Source organism: Procambarus clarkii, unplaced genomic scaffold (genome assembly GCF_040958095.1).
Source record: "Procambarus clarkii isolate CNS0578487 unplaced genomic scaffold, FALCON_Pclarkii_2.0 HiC_scaffold_180, whole genome shotgun sequence".
NCBI lineage: Eukaryota > Metazoa > Arthropoda > Malacostraca > Decapoda > Cambaridae > Procambarus > Procambarus clarkii.
The window spans coordinates 226,594-239,093 of record NW_027189213.1 but is presented as its reverse complement, the minus strand read 5'-3'; the positions used below and the strand labels follow the sequence as shown (position 1 = coordinate 239,093).

At 44.2% G+C, this 12,500-nt stretch overlaps 2 non-coding genes across 2 annotated transcripts; both read left to right on the top strand.

Annotated features, from left to right (window-relative positions):
• The first annotated feature begins 3,834 nt into the window (after positions 1-3,834).
• LOC138361111 (5S ribosomal RNA) lies at positions 3,835-3,955 on the top strand. Its single transcript, XR_011226794.1, has one exon. It is a non-coding gene; the product is annotated as a 5S ribosomal RNA (ribosomal RNA).
• Positions 3,956-12,142: 8,187 nt separating this feature from the next.
• On the top strand, positions 12,143-12,261 carry LOC138361102 (5S ribosomal RNA). Its single transcript, XR_011226786.1, has one exon. It is a non-coding gene; the product is annotated as a 5S ribosomal RNA (ribosomal RNA).
• Positions 12,262-12,500: the final 239 nt, after the last annotated feature.

Below are 12,500 nucleotides of genomic sequence, written 5' to 3'. Positions count from 1 at the left end.
GCATAAGAGTGAAAAGCGACGGCGTTTTGTTTGTAAGAGAACAGGTTGTACTACAAATGACTTGATTTATTGATATCACATGTATGTATGACACCTAAATTATGCTAGGAATGTCTGAAATCTCCTTAGAAGGATATTTTGGCCCTGAGAAGGGCCGAGTTTGGTGTATACTAGGGTGGTCGATTTAGCTTATGCACGCTCTCCACGGATACGGCGAGCAAGCTGAATGTCCTTTGGCATGATGGTGACACGCTTGGCGTGGATGGCACAGAGGTTAGTGTCCTCGAAGAGACCGACCAGGTAAGCCTCGGATGCCTCCTGTAAAGCCATGACGGCAGACGACTGGAAGCGAAGATCGGTCTTGAAGTCCTGGGCAATCTCGCGCACCAGACGCTGGAAGGGAAGTTTCCTGATGAGCAACTCGGTGCTCTTCTGGTAACGACGGATCTCACGCAGGGCGACCGTTCCGGGCCTGTAACGGTGAGGCTTCTTCACACCCCCTGTGGCAGGAGCAGACTTGCGTGCTGCCTTGGTGGCCAGCTGCTTACGAGGAGCCTTGCCTCCCGTGGACTTGCGAGCAGTCTGCTTGGTGCGAGCCATGGTGAACAACTGTGGTTTGTGATGGCCGGCGCCGAAAAATTTTTGCTTATATACGCCGTCTCGAGGCGCTTGCTCGAGCGCCATTGGCTGCTCGACTCGCCTACGTCACCCCGTTGCCCCTCCCCTCCTTCCTCTGGCTGCAGCCAACAGGCGGCTCACCTCAATCACTATTATCGCTGATTTTGCTCTATTTTTTGGATTTGTGCAAAAGTCATTTCACAGGGACGTGAAACAGACGAGTAGGCAACTGCAGTTTTGAAAGCGTTGTGAGAAAGCCGTGTCTACTCGACCACAAGCGTAAAGTAAGGGCAGGCAGGAGTTGCAATGCTACTAGTACGTCCGCTTGATGGGATATAGTCGGGAAATCGTGCGGGCATTCGTCAATTCGATTCACACAACTTCAACACCATGACTGGACGCGGCAAGGGAGGCAAGGGACTCGGAAAGGGTGGCGCCAAGCGTCATCGTAAGGTGCTACGTGACAACATCCAGGGCATCACCAAGCCCGCTATTCGTCGCTTAGCTCGTCGTGGCGGCGTGAAGCGTATTTCGGGTCTCATCTACGAAGAGACCCGTGGCGTCCTGAAGGTGTTCCTCGAGAACGTCATCCGTGATGCTGTAACCTACACGGAACACGCCAAGAGGAAGACCGTCACTGCCATGGACGTGGTGTACGCTCTGAAGCGCCAGGGTCGTACCCTCTACGGATTCGGCGGATAAGAGCTTGGCTAATCCATCGATTCCACCCACCACCACCTCAAAACGGGACCTAATTAGGTCCCTATACTTTTTTACTGAAGGGCTTAATAGACGATAACATAAATTGTTTTGATATCAGCTAGCACATTGGGTCTTATGAAATCTATTTTTTATCCTCGCATGCTTAAAGGGACTCTGATTGGGGAGGGAGGGGGGGGGGGAAGGTTTGTTACGTTATATACTAGCAGAGCAGGATCATTGGTGGGGGGGGGGGGGTGAGGGGGAGAGAGAGAGAGAGAGAGATCTTTCCCAACTCTTCCTTTTTACATGAGTGAGCTACCCGTTTTATTCATTTTATCCTTCTCAGAGCTGTTTTGATAGTATCCAAATGATGGTAAATGAAAAGGGAGGACACGAATATCTACCCAGAATTCAGGACTGGCAATCGATATGCATGTTTGAGTGCGAATCTTTTTCTCTCTCAACTTAGGTATACGTTTATGTCGTACCTAAAAGCGAGAACCACACTATTGGGACAAGTATGCAAGGCCCAATTTTCCTAACAAGCACAGTTAATTTTGTTATTTTCGAACATTTCTTTCCAAATTGGTTTATCCAATTAACAGTATTATATTAAGATCATGAATTGCTGGGTTAGGTTAGGTTAGGTTAGGTTAGGTTAGGTTAGCTTAGCTTAGGTTAGGTTAGGTTAGGTTAGGTTAGCTTAGCTTAGCTTGGGTTAGCTTAGGTTAGGTTAGGTTAGCTTAGCTTGGGTTAGCATAGGTTAGGTTAGGTTTGATTACATTTCTATGTTAGATTTAACTCAAATTCAAAACAATTGCAGTCATTCGGCTTGTTAGTCAACTTGCCTCTAATAGGGGCAATTTGTCTAACAAGACTATTTAGTTTTGTGTGCATATATATATATATATATATATATATATTATATATATACTATATCATATATCTCTTATAATATCTATATATATCTATATATATATATTAGTATAGCTATCAAGACTCCGAACCAATATAGAAGCATCAAGAGGAAGTGATTTGTGTTATGGGCCAATAGGCCTTCTGCAGTTACTTCCATTTCTTATTGTTTTTATTCCCATTCGGTTCGTGTTTATCTTGTGTAAATGTCAACTCCACCTCACCAAAAACTTTGGGACCATATCAACATCACCCTTATGTGTAATATATAAATATAATATATATCTTATATAATATATATATACATATATAATACTATAAATATATATATATATATATAATATAATATAATATAATATACAGAGTAAATCTACCCACCAAAGTAATGATTTATTTGTCTACAAACTAAAACTCTTTTTGGAAGTCACTATGAAGAGCCCCTCCACTGAGGGGGGAGGCCTGGATGTTTTATTGTCATGTGTATTCATGCTGCTTGCATGTCGTCGTTTATTTATGCCTTTGTATTGTTTTCTTGACGCTTTCTTTGCCTTGGGTGGTTTGGGAGATTTTGAAGCTCTCTTTATTTTGGGCTTTTTGTTCCAACAACAGCTGCTGCTGCTGCTGCTTCTTTTCAAGGCTGTAGGTGGTTTGTTGCTTGTGGCGGCTTTCTTGGGAGTTACCACGCGCCTTCTTTGCTGCTGTAGATGGTTTCTTGGTTGTGGGGCTTTCTTGGGAGTTAGAACGGCCCTCTTCTCTGCTACGGCCAGCTTGAATGATCCACTAGCTCCACTTCCTTGGGCTGAACAAGAATGCCGTCAGCCACTGCTTTCTTGAGAAATCTTCGGATGTAAATGGCGATCTTGGCAGCCTCGACTTTGTTGTTGGGCAACAACGTACTTCTTGATTGCTTGTAAGACGAGCCCTTACGGTCTTTGAGTGCTGCGACCGCGGCTAGAACCATTTGACTAGTTTTACGGGTGAGCAACCTGGACGCGAGGTTTCCTGGTGGTGGCCACCACAGCAGCAGCAGCCGCAGCCTCTTGGTAGGCTTTGCTTCTACCATGATGATGATGAGATAACCAAGGGATGAGAGACGCTCAGACAGTCACGGGGGAATGATGCTGCCGCCGCTTGAGCCGAACCTATTTATGTGCCGGCACGGTACAGAGCTGCAACCTGGCAACTCGTCCACCAATCACGACGGTTGGTTTTACGGCTCCGAAACCTGGATCCCATATCTTCTCTAAAATAGAAGCATTTGTTCATGTTCTTTGTAAAAGTATCATAAAGCAGGACAGATGAGACAAATATCATAAAAACTGAAGAGCAGATGAGCACACACATGTATGTATTACAAAAGAAAATCCACAAATTCATTAGAAATTGGCAGGGTAGGCTGAGGAAGTAGGTAGATGTAAAATGTCTGTAAATGGCGAAAGAACATAAACCCAAGACTGAATAACGATGTTAAATATCCATGCCAAGGAGACAAAAATATGTTAGGATACAATTACCATTAAGACACCACAAGAAGGTCCGTATCCTGCCGTGATGACTAAAAAGAGTTGGTTATTAGCCACAATGTGTAGGCAGTCTCATGCCAACGGCCATACCCACGTTGAGAACACCGCTTCTCGTCCGATCAGCGAAGTTAAGCAACGTTGGGTTTGGTTAGTACTTGGATGGGTGACCGACCTGGGAACACCAAATGCTGTTGGCAATAATGTTTTTGTTTGTTTTGTTTGTTTCGTTTGTTTTTGTTTGAATGGCTGGCTGGCTGGCTGGCTGGCTCCACGGGAAATTCACGGAGTTGTGTGGAATAAGGCCTGGTAAAATGAATTAATATGTATGTCATGTTTAAAACAAACTCGCTTAATATAGTGTGTGAGGCCTTTATACAAAAACAAAACAACCAAAACAAAACATGTTGTATATATATATATATATATATATATATATATATAATATATATATATATATATATATATATTATATATATATATATATATACTTAATCCGGGTTTGAACTCGCAACTCCAAGAATACGCATCACTTATATACACTTTACCACTGGACCACTGCAGGACACTTGATGCTGAGGTATCAATTTAATGACGTAAATGCCATTTCCACAAATAAATGATAATTTAAAAGTATTTGTATGTACAAATCTTTCTGTTTAAAAGAGGCTACAATATCAGTTACTGATATAATTTGTGTTAATGTTTCTATACCCACAGGAAGGCATGTTTTTGCTTATATGTAAGGGGTACGGAGAAGGAATCCACAGACCATCATTCCCTTCCCCCCCCCCCCCTCCCACCTACTACCACCACCACCACCACCACCACCACTACTCACCACCAATCACCACCAATCACCACCACCACCAATCACCACCAATCACCACCCACACACCTAACCGAAAACCCACTAACACATCAACCCTCCCCCCAATCAACAGGCGAAATAATAACCCTCAAATGCCTGCCTGCCTGCCTGCCAGCCAGCCAATACTAACGGTCTTCTCAGAAAGAAAATCTCTTTGTATCTGTATTACTTGATGAAATGTATGATTCTAATAATGAAAATAAATTGTTATGTCGGTTGTATGAGCATAATGACCAATATGCACGTGATATGAATGAATTAAATAGTGTAGTTTTAAGTAATTAGGTTGTAGACACATTAAGCGGATATGATATTTGACGCGTCCAGAACTGGTGATTTTTGGTTTAGTTTTAAATGCACCACCACCACCACCACCACCATTGCTTCCCCAGAGCCTAATTAAGGACCGGTAAAAGGAGTCAATATGTATGTCATCTATAAAACCAAAGAATGAATAAAAACACACACACACACACCTACATAATAGTACTAGGAAGATTGTATGGCATAAAAAAAAAAAAAAAAAGTACTCCCATTGGGTCGTTTGAACTCGCGACTTCCAAAACACCAGCCACACACCTTACCACCCAGCCACCATAGAGTTGGTATAATTGTGCAACTTTAGTTATAAAACTAAAGTTCTTATTGTCTCAAATCTTATTGTCTGTTCTATGAAAAGGCATGATGTAAATTATGTATTTTTTGAATGATTGAATTGTAGGCACATTAAGCGGATTCGATATTTGATATATCCAGAAAAGGTGATTTCTGTTCAGTTTAAAATGCATCACCGTTAACGCTAAAGGACTGGTAAAACGACTCGATGTTTGTCATTTTTAAAAATAAACACTAAAACTAGGCCCTTAACATATATAATGTTTGAATATAAATTGAATGCATATAAATACAAAGTGGGAGTGGCTGGCTGGCTGGCTGCCTGCCTGCCTGGCTGGCTGGCTGGCTGGCTGGCTGGTTGGCTGACTGGCTGGCTGCCTGGCTGCCTGCCTGCCTGCCTGCCTGCTGCCTGCCTGCCTGCCTGCCTGGCTGCTGGCTGGCTGGCTGGCTGGCTGGCTGGCTGGCTGGCTGGCTGGCTGGCTGGCTGCCCGCCCGCCCGCCCGCCCGCCCGCCCGCCCGCCCGCCTGCTTGCCTTGCCTTGCCTTGCCTTGCCTTGCCTTGCCTTGGCTGTCCTGTCCTGTTATTGCCTTGCCTTGCCTTGCCTTGCCTTGCCTTGCCCTGCCCTGCCTTGGCTGCAGCTGGCTGGCTGGCCGTAAATCAACTCTTAACAACACCACACCACACCACACCATCACTCATCACCCATCACCCACCACCGGCCCCAGTCTCCCAGCCTCTCTTATATACCCGAGCAGGCCCTTTAAATTATTTGAATTGTTGCACTTCGGCCAATGGCACGATCGCTGCTGCTCAAACATATTCTGGTTCACAAGTATTATAATATATTATATTATATTATATTATATATATATATATATATATATATATATATATATATATATATATATATATATATATATATATATATATATATTTATTCATGAAACACATTAAAACCTTGATCATTTATTCATTCGTTACGTCTAGTGAAGAATTGCTTTTGTTCATTTGTATGATTAAAAATTGATAGAATATGAATTCCTCGCTTAAAGTAAAATATAAAATATATATTGGATTTATATGATTGGTTAATATTCCAAGTGATGCTGAATATCCCCTATAATTTTGTTTGTTTGTTTGTTTGTTATGTACACATTCCAAATGAAATCAATATAAATGTTATTATTAATGTTTGAAAAGTTGATTGTCTACTTGAATCTCTCTATTAAAGTGTGTGTGGCTCCGGATGGAGCCTGGTTATGGTATTTGTCGTGGTGGGTGGCAGAAGTGCTTACTTCTTCTCTGTCTTCTTTGGCAAAAGAACTGCCTGAATGTTTGGAAGAACACCTCCCTGTGCAATGGTTACGCCAGACAGAAGTTTGTTGAGTTCTTCGTCGTTGCGGATGGCCAACTGCAAGTGACGTGGGATGATACGGGTCTTCTTGTTGTCACGTGCGGCGTTACCGGCGAGCTCCAGAACTTCGGCAGCGAGGTATTCCATGACGGCTGCCAGGTAGACAGGAGCGCCAGCACCGACGCGTTCGGCGTAGTTGCCCTTACGCAGCAGACGGTGAATTCTGCCCACGGGGAACTGAAGTCCGGCCCTGCTGGAGCGAGACTTTGAACTTGCCCTTCACTTTGCCTCCCTTGCCGCGTCCTGACATTGCTGCTGCTGTTGTGGGTTTGTGGTGGTTTTATGCCGCCCCGCAGATCGAGCTTCGTGTTATATACCCCGCTCAGGATCAAGGGAGCCCGCCACTGACCAATCAGCGCGCTCCGCCACGCGACCCGCTCTGAGCTGAGTCGCGAGCGGGATATAAAAGGAAAGCTCGCCTCGCGCAAAAGTTCATTATTGTATCGCAACGCCAGCCAGCACGAGCATCATCATGCCACCCAAGGCATCTGGAAAGGCTGCCAAGAAGGCCGGAAAGGCCCAGAAGGCCATTGCCAAGGGCGATAAGAAAAAGAAGCGCAGGAGGAAGGAGAGCTACAGCATCTACATCTACAAAGTGCTGAAGCAGGTCCACCCCGACACTGGTATCTCTTCCAAAGCCATGTCGATCATGAACTCGTTCGTGAACGACATCTTCGAGCGCATCGCCGCCGAGGCTTCTCGCCTGGCCCACTACAACAAGCGTTCCACCATTACCAGTCGGGAGATCCAGACGGCTGTAAGGCTCCTGTTGCCCGGAGAACTGGCCAAGCACGCCGTCTCTGAGGGCACTAAGGCCGTCACCAAGTACACCTCCTCCAAGTAAAACGGCTTACTTACTGCCCTGTGGTGGTGGCTTGGCCTCAAACCAACAAACTCGGCTCCATTGGAGCCACACTTTAATTTCTAAAGAGATTGTGAGTGTTAGACACCAATACTATTATAACAAAAACCTCTGTCACTGAAAGCAAATAGCTATAAAATGAGAATATTTATGAAACTGTCTGTGTGTGTTTCTCTCTCTCAGTGTCTGTCTGTCTGTCTGTCTGTCTGTCTGTCTGTCTGTCTGTCTGCCTGCCTGCCTGCCTGTCTGTCTGTCTGTCTGTCTGTCTGTCTGTCTGTCTGTCTGTCTGTCTGTCTGTCTGTCTTGTCTGTCTTGTCTGTCTGTCTGTGTGTCTCTCTCTCTCTCTCTCTCTCTCTCTCATCTCTCTCTCTCTCATCTCTCTCTCGTCTCCTCTCTCTCTCTCTCATCTCTCTCTCTCTCTCTCCTCTCTCTCTCTCTCTCTCTCTCTCTCTCTCTCTCTCAACACATATAAGCACTCGGTATCTTTTTTCTAGAGATTAGAGATTCATTGTTATGTTCCACATTAGGATTACTATGCAGGCCACCCTCTTAGGTTTGAAAATGTCAAGAAAACGGTTAATTTAAAATGTCATCTCCTAACTTAACAGATTAAGCCAGAGGACCGAAAACAGAATAAAACAGGACTGGACAGTATATGTCACTTATACAAGCTGCTTTTATTTCTAGTACAGTATGACAATTTTTATTTTGGGGGGGGGGGTGATCCTTGACAGTGCATAAGAGTGAAAAGCGACGGCGTTTTGTTTGTAAGAGAACAGGTTGTACTAACAAATGACTTGATTTATTGATATCACATGTATGTATGACACCTAAATTATGCTAGGAATGTCTGAAATCTCCTTAGAAGGATATTTTGGCCCTGAGAAGGGCCGAGTTTGGTGTATACTAGGGTGGTCGATTTAGCTTATGCACGCTCTCCACGGATACGGCGAGCAAGCTGAATGTCCTTTGGCATGATGGTGACACGCTTGGCGTGGATGGCACAGAGGTTAGTGTCCTCGAAGAGACCGACCAGGTAAGCCTCGGATGCCTCCTGTAAAGCCATGACGGCAGACGACTGGAAGCGAAGATCGGTCTTGAAGTCCTGGGCAATCTCGCGCACCAGACGCTGGAAGGGAAGTTTCCTGATGAGCAACTCGGTGCTCTTCTGGTAACGACGGATCTCACGCAGGGCGACCGTTCCGGGCCTGTAACGGTGAGGCTTCTTCACACCCCCTGTGGCAGGAGCAGACTTGCGTGCTGCCTTGGTGGCCAGCTGCTTACGAGGAGCCTTGCCTCCCGTGGACTTGCGAGCAGTCTGCTTGGTGCGAGCCATGGTGAACAACTGTGGTTTGTGATGGCCGGCGCCGAAAAAATTTTTGCTTATATACGCCGTCTCGAGGCGCTTGCTCGAGCGCCATTGGCTGCTCGACTCGCCTACGTCACCCCGTTGCCCCTCCCCTCCTTCCTCTGGCTGCAGCCAACAGGCGGCTCACCTCAATCACTATTATCGCTGATTTTGCTCTATTTTTTGGATTTGTGCAAAAGTCATTTCACAGGGACGTGAAACAGACGAGTAGGCAACTGCAGTTTTGAAAGCGTTGTGAGAAAGCCGTGTCTACTCGACCACAAGCGTAAAGTAAGGGCAGGCAGGAGTTGCAATGCTACTAGTACGTCCGCTTGATGGGATATAGTCGGGAAATCGTGCGGGCATTCGTCAATTCGATTCACACAACTTCAACACCATGACTGGACGCGGCAAGGGAGGCAAGGGACTCGGAAAGGGTGGCGCCAAGCGTCATCGTAAGGTGCTACGTGACAACATCCAGGGCATCACCAAGCCCGCTATTCGTCGCTTAGCTCGTCGTGGCGGCGTGAAGCGTATTTCGGGTCTCATCTACGAAGAGACCCGTGGCGTCCTGAAGGTGTTCCTCGAGAACGTCATCCGTGATGCTGTAACCTACACGGAACACGCCAAGAGGAAGACCGTCACTGCCATGGACGTGGTGTACGCTCTGAAGCGCCAGGGTCGTACCCTCTACGGATTCGGCGGATAAGAGCTTGGCTAATCCATCGATTCCACCCACCACCACCTCAAAACGGGACCTAATTAGGTCCCTATACTTTTTTACTGAAGGGCTTAATAGACGATAACATAAATTGTTTTGATATCAGCTAGCACATTGGGTCTTATGAAATCTATTTTTTATCCTCGCATGCTTAAAGGGACTCTGATTGGGGAGGGAGGGGGGGGGGGGGGAAGGTTTGTTACGTTATATACTAGCAGAGCAGGATCATTGGTGGGGGGGGGGGGGGGTGAGGGGGAGAGAGAGAGAGAGAGAGATCTTTCCCAACTCTTCCTTTTTACATGAGTGAGCTACCCGTTTTATTCATTTTATCCTTCTCAGAGCTGTTTTTGATAGTATCCAAATGATGGTAAATGAAAAGGGAGGACACGAATATCTACCCAGAATTCAGGACTGGCAATCGATATGCATGTTTGAGTGCGAATCTTTTCTCTCTCAACTTAGGTATACGTTTATGTCGTACCTAAAAGCGAGAACCACACTATTGGGACAAGTATGCAAGGCCCAATTTTCCTAACAAGCACAGTTAATTTTGTTATTTTCGAACATTTCTTTCCAAATTGGTTTATCCAATTAACAGTATTATATTAAGATCATGAATTGCTGGGTTAGGTTAGGTTAGGTTAGGTTAGGTTAGGTTAGCTTAGCTTAGGTTAGGTTAGGTTAGGTTAGGTTAGGTTAGCTTAGCTTAGCTTGGGTTAGCTTAGGTTAGGTTAGGTTAGCTTAGCTTGGGTTAGCATAGGTTCGGTTAGGTTTGATTACATTTCTATGTTAGATTTAACTCAAAGTTCAAAACAATTGCAGTCATTCGGCTTGTTAGTCACTTGCCTCTAATAGGGGCAATTTTCTAACAAGACTATTTAGTTTGTGTGCATATATATATATATATAGTATATATATATATATATTATATATATATATATATATATAATATATATATATAGATATATATATATATATATATATATATATATATTATAGCTTCAAGACTCCGAACCAATATAGAAGCATCAAGAGGAAGTGCTTGTGTTAATGGGCCAATAGGCCTTCTGCAGTTACTTCCATTCTTATGTTTTTATTCCCATTGGTTCGTGTTTTATCTTGTGTAATGTCAATCACCTCACCAAAAAACTTTGGTACCATATCACCTCACCCATGTATGTGGTGTATATATATATATATATATATATAGTATATATATATATATTATATATATATATATATATATATAGATATATATATATATATATATATATATATATATATATATATATATATATATATATATATATATAATATACAGAGTAAATCTACCCCAAAAGTAATGATTTATTTGTCTACAAAACTAAACTCTTTTTGGAATCATATGAGGCCCCTCCACTGAGGGGGGAGGCCTGGATGTTTATTGTCATGTGTATTCATGCTGCTTGCATGTCGTCGTTTATTTTGCCTTTGTTGTTTTCTTGACAGCTTTCTTTGCCTTGGGTGGTTTGGGAGATTTTGAAGCTCTCTTTATTTTGGGCTTTTTGTTCCCAACAACAAGCTGCTGCTGCTGCTGCTTCTTTTTCAAGGCTGTAGGTGGTTTGTTGCTTGTGGCGGCTTTCTTGGGAGTTACCACGGCCTTCTTTGCTGCTGTAGATGGTTTCTTGGTTGTGGTGGCTTTCTTGGGAGTTAGAACGGCCCTCTTCTCTGCTACGGCCAGCTTGAATGATCCACTAGCTCCACTTCCCTTGGTCTGAACAAGAATGCCGTCAGCCACTGCTTTCTTGAGAAATCTTCGGATGTAAATGGCGATCTTGGCAGCCTCGACTTTGTTGTTGGCAACAACGTACTTCTTGATTGCTTGTAGAGACGAGCCCTTACGGTCTTTGAGTGCTGCGACCGCGGCTAGAACCATTTGACTAGTTTTCGGGTGAGCAACCTGGACGCGAGGTTTCCTGGTGGTGGCCACCACAGCAGCAGCAGCCGCAGCCTTCTTGGTAGGCTTTGCTTCTACCATGATGATGATGAGATAACCAAGGTGATGAGAGACGCTCAGACAGTCACGGGGGAATGATGCTGCCGCCGCTTGAGCCGAACCTATTTATGTGCCGGCACGGTACAGAAGCTGCAACCTGGCAACTCGTCCACCAATCACGACGGTTGGTTTTACGGCTCCGAAACCTGGATCCCATATCTTCTCTAAAATAGAAGCATTTGTTCATGTTCTTTGTAAAAGTATCATAAAGCAGGACAGATGAGACAAATATCATAAAAACTGAAGAGCAGATGAGCACACACATGTATGTATTACAAAAGAAAATCCACAAATTCATTAGAAATTGGCAGGGTAGGCTGAGGAAGTAGGTAGATGTAAAATGTCTGTAAATGGCGAAAGAACATAAACCCAAGACTGAATAAACGATGTTAAATATCCATGCCAAGGAGACAAAAATATGTTAGGATACAATTACCATTAAGACACCACAAGAAGGTCCGTATCCTGCCGTGATGACTAAAAAGAGTTGGTTATTAGCCACAATGTGTAGGCAGTCTCATGCCAACGGCCATACCACGTTGAGAACACCGCTTCTCGTCCGATCAGCGAAGTTAAGCAACGTTGGGTTTGGTTAGTACTTGGATGGGTGACCGCCTGGGAACACCAAATGCTGTTGGCAATAATGTTTTTTGTTTTGTTTTGTTTTGTTTCGTTTGTTTTTGTTTGAATGGCTGGCTGGCTGGCTGGCTGGCTCCACGGGAAATTCACGGAGTTGTGTGGAATAAGGCCTGGTAAAATGAATTAATATGTATGTCATGTTTAAAACAAACTCGCTTAATATAGTGTGTGAGGCTTTATTACAAAAAACAAACAACCAAAACAAAACATGTTGTATATATATATATATATATATATATA